The following is a 5,348-nucleotide window of genomic DNA, read 5'->3' as shown; positions in this document are numbered from 1 at the left end:
ATGGCATTGTAAGACAAGTGGTACTCTGTGACTTGCTGCTCGAGTTGTTGTAATGAATTATCCTCAATTCCTGCTTCAGAGGTAGGCTCTGCAACATGCCTCTCTTCACCCTCTTCAAGCTGATATAACAACAAGTGTTTGTTTGGACATTTGTGAAAGGATGTAAACTTTTCGTCACACTAGAAACACAAGCCTTTCTCCCACCTGGTCTGAAGTTCAGTCGGGGAAAACCTCTTTACCGGAGCCCGAATGTTATTGGTTGAGGTTTGAGGAGGTGGTAAGGGAAACAAAGAGGGTAAGGAGACGCATTGTGGTGTTTGGAATGGAGTGCCATTGGTGGTATTATGGGCGTGATAAGAATTAGGACCTGGCGTGTTCCTTGCGGTTGTCGAGAACTTATCTGCATATAACCGGGTGAGACTCACCGCACACGTCAAGGATAGGGGCATTGTGCCTTAACCCCCTGTTCATGCATCGGTTCGAGCTATAAAGGACCGGGTTGGACGACCTCTTAGAAGGTTGGCCCATTACTGACCTCTTCTCAAAGAGCTCGGCCAAATCGCCAGAGAAGCCCAAAGAAGGCCCAAAAGAAGGAACACAGCCCAAATCTAAAGGCAGCTAAAGCCTAGAAAGATAAAGGCGGTTCCCCTTAAAGATAAGATGACTTCACTCAAAGATAAGATAAGATAACTATCTTATCTCCAGAAAGGTCACTCCATACTATTATAAATACACTGGAGCACCCATGTATAACTCATACTTTGATTCTACACAATTACCTGCTTAAAGCCCATGCTAACTTAAGTATCAGCGTCTCTTGCAGGTACCACCTCCCTCCGGTGATCAAGGATCAACAACACCACCAGGCCCAACAAGTCAGACACGACAGCTCCGACCACCACAGCAGATCTCATCCGAGATCGACCTTCAGTTTCAGGTAACCCTCGGAATATTGGCGCCATTGCCGGGGAACCTGGAAGTCACTCCATCATCATGGTTGACAACCTTGACAATGACCACAATTCTGATCTAGAAAATAGGACGCCGCATAAAAATGCGGACATCACACCACAAGATACACCTCAACAAAATAGAGACAAGCATTCTCCAAGTACAGAAATCTTAGAAGCCCTCCGAGAACAGCACAATAGTCTCAAGCATCTCAAACCGGAGGTAGAATACCAGCGCGAAGCTGAGAGAAGCCTCTAGAGAGAAACTAGGTGACGCCGAGAGTTAGAGGACAAGCTCCTAAAACTCGAAGCCGATCTAAAAACCAAAACCATTCAACTCGGTCACGATGACAACTCCCACAAAGATCAAGGTCCCTTCACCAAAGATATCATGAAAGCTAAAGTTCCAAAGGATTTTAAAGCTCCTGACATGATCTCATACGACGGTGCGTCTGATCCAAGCAATCATCTCAACAATTTCAGAAGCAGAATGTATCTCACCGATGCCTCAGACGCTATTCGTTGCAAAGACTTTCCGACTACCCTAACAAAGACAGCAATTAAGTGGTTCATCAGTCTGCCTCCCAGATCCATCACAAGTTTTGATGACTTAGCCAAAAAGTTTCTTGCTAGATTCTCCATCCAGAAGGACAAGGCCAAACACTCCCTAAGCCTATTAGGAATCAAGCAAGGAGATTGGGAGAGTCTTCGATCTTACATGGAAAGATTCAACAAAGCATGCCTGGACATACAAAGTCTACCAACAGAAGCAGCTATCATGGGTCTCATCAATGGCCTACGGGAAGGACCCTTTAGTCACTCCATATCAAATAAACATCCAACATCTCTGAATGAAGTGCAAGAACGGGTAGAGAAATACATCAACATGGAGGAGAACTATCGACTAGGAGAGACCTCAAAGCCTGGATTCTCCTACTCATCTCAGGACAAGGATAAAGAGTCCAAGAAAAAAGAAGATCAACCTGGAGAGAAGCCTAGAAATACCACAATTACACCCCTCTTCGGGTGTCTCTTGTGGATGTTTACTGAAAAATATCCCACACTGAAAAGATCCCACCACCTCGCCCAATCAAAAGCAAAAAGGAGGAGGAAATCAGACAGAATACAGTGAACACCACCGAATCTATGGACATCCTAGCCAACAAAACGGATGAACCCAGAAAAAGAAGAAGAGGTCGGACGAGTTGAACGTCCACCTCACACCGAAGAGGTCAGACGAGTTGAACGTCCACCTCACACCGAAGAGGTTGGACGAGTTGAACGTCCGCCTCACACCGAAGAGGTTGGGCGAGTTGAATGTCCACCTCACACCGAAGAGGTCGGACGAGTTGAACGTCCACCTCACACTAAAGAGGTTGGACGAGTTAAACGTCCGCCTCACACCAAAGAGGTCGGGCGAGTTGAATGTCTACCTCACACCAAAGAAGTCGGATGAGTTGAACGTCCACCTCACACTGATGAGGTCGGACGAGTTGAACGTCCACCTCACACCGAAGAAGTCGGACGAGTTGAACGTCCACCTCACACCCTTGAGAGACATGTTCATATGCTAAATAGAGGATTCGCAGGAGGAGGGATCTCTAAATCATCTCGTAAAAGACACCTCAAAGAGGTATATTAAGGAAGGGAGAGAGGTTTGAAAAGGACAACGGAGTACGAACAAGCCTTCCGAGATTTCAAAAATTCTTGGGGCAACCACCCATTCTTACTAGACCACGGGAAAATGAAGAACTCATATTATACCTCGTAGTGGGAAGTCGGGCAATAGCCTCAGCACTAGTCAGAGAAGACGAAAGTGGGTAACAACCCGTCTACTTCATCAGCAAAGCTCTACAAGGGGCCGAACTAAACTATCAAAAGATAGAAAAAGTTCGCCTATGCCCTCATACTCACTTCTCGATGACTCCACCCATACTTTCAAGCTCACACTATCAGAGTTCGGACCAACCAGCCCATAAAAGGTATCCTACAGAAAATAGACTTAGTTGGAAGAATCCTACAGTGAGCAGTCGAGTTATCCGAATTCGATCTTCGATATGAAGCTCAGACAACCATCAAATCACAAGTATCTGGCCGACTTCATTACAGAGTACACTGACACCCATAAAATGGAATCTTTACGTGGACAACTCTTCAAATAAAACCGAGAGTGGTGTAGGTGTAATTATAGAAAGCGATCAGGGAACCCAAATCAAGCTAAATAACCAAACTGAATACGAGGCACTACTGGCTGGTTTAAGGCTGGCTAAGAAGGTAGGAGCTTACCGTGTCCACTGATTCACAAGTAGTCACCTCACAAATAGAAGGGAGATACAAAGCTAAGGATCCCACCATGAAAAAATACCTCGAACAATTCGGGGGACCCTGGACAAAACTAGAGAACAGCTCGGACAATTCGGGGGACCCTAGACAAAACCAGAGAACAGTCGGACAATCCGGGGGATATGAGGTTCGACATATACCTCGGGAACAGAATGCTCGAGCTGATGCACTTCCAAAACTAACCAGCACCAACAGCTCGGACAATTCGGGGGATATGAGGTCCAACATATACCTTGGGAACAGAATGCCCGAGCTGATGCACTTTCAAAACCAGCCAGCACCAACAGCTCAGACAATTCGGGGGATATGAGGTCCGACATATACCTAGGGAATAGAATGCCCGAGCTGATGCACTTTCAAAACTAGACAGTACCAAACCAGGGGGCAATAACAGAAGCCTCATCCAGACATATACCTCAATTGAGTATTTTTTATCAAGTCTTTGCTTACTTATTCATATAAATTGCATGGTTTTACAATTCCTTCCTTGTTCTGTGATATATGTAAAAACATGTTTCCTAGACCTTAAAAATGTTAATTTTAATTATCCTTTATTACCATTCGATGCCGTGATCCATGTGTTAAGTATTTTCAGGCTTTATATGCGCGAAAATGAAGTTTTGAAGAAAATGACAGCGACGTGCGCGCATGGACGACGCGGACGCGTGACAAGGGAAATCTCCAAATGACGCGCACGCTAGACGCCACATGCAGAATTCGCCCTCAGCAATTTCTGGGCTCTTTTTCGGCCCAAATCCAATCCCGAGAACACATAATAGAGGCTGGAGAATGGAGGAATCAAATTCATTCATCAATCATTCATTCATTATTCATAATTCTAGGCTTTAGATGTAGTTTTCTAGAGAGAGAGGCTCTCTCCTCTCTCTTAGATTTTAGGATTAGGATTTCTTCGTTTTCTCAATTCCAGGTTCAATGTTCCTTTAATTTAATTTCTCATCTACTTTTATTTATTTTATTACTTTAGTTTGTTTATTTTCTCAATATTGATTTATGAACTCCATGTTATATTTGATTTCTTTATTTAATACAATTTGAGGTATTTCAGATTTATGATTGCTTTCTTCAATTCATGTTATTGATGCTTTTAATTTAATTTAGATTTTTTCCCTTTTTCTTTGGTTGAGTAATTGGTGACACTTGAGTTATCAAACTCCATTGTTGATTGATAATTGGCATTTGCTGGTTGATTTGGATCCCTCTAAAGCTAGTCTTTCCACAGGAGTTAACTAGAACTTGAGGAATCCCATTGATTGGTCCACTTGACTTTCCTTTATTTAGTAAGGGTTAACTAAGTGGGAGCAATAAACAATTCTCATCAAAATTGATAAGGATAACTAGGATGGGATTTTCAGTTCTCATACCTTGCAATGGTTTTCATGATAATTAATTTACTTTCTTGCCAATTTATTTCCTTGTTCCCTATTTCAAAAACCCAAAAAGATACTTTTCCATAACCAATAATAAATCACACTTCCCTGCAATTCCTTGAAAGATGACCCGAGGTTTAAATACTTCGGTTATTAATTTTATTGGGTTTTCTTTAGTGACAAACAAGTTTTTGTACGAAAGGATTCTTTGTTGATTTAGAAACTATACTAGCAACGAGAGCTTATTTGTGAAATTCTTTACTAGCAGAAAATCAGTTCGTCAGGCTACATTACAAGATCACAACAAGTCGGTCTCGAAGGCGGTAAAAGGGATGGTAATATTCAACTGACTGAAAAAGTAGTCATAAGCATAGAAAAAAGGTCGTTCCCCCGGAGTCAAGGAAGGAAAACAAACCCTCTCCTCAGGGTCCGATGACACCAACTCATAATTCTTCTCCTCATCCCTATCCCTACAAATTCTATGGAACCTCCTAAGTCACACACAGCACTTAGGGTCAGCCACAATAACACACATTAAAACTATGGAATCCAGCCAGTCAGACATACCGTCCGGGATCTTAGTAGACATCTCAACAATGTTTATGTGAGAAGACATAGGTCAACTATTCCTACAGTAAGAAAAAGAAAAATGGGGTTTCTACCAAAC

This window comes from Arachis hypogaea, chromosome 20, assembly GCF_003086295.3.
Source record: "Arachis hypogaea cultivar Tifrunner chromosome 20, arahy.Tifrunner.gnm2.J5K5, whole genome shotgun sequence".
NCBI lineage: Eukaryota > Viridiplantae > Streptophyta > Magnoliopsida > Fabales > Fabaceae > Arachis > Arachis hypogaea.
The sequence above is the reverse complement of the archived record's forward strand: the minus strand, read 5'-3'. Positions refer to the sequence as shown.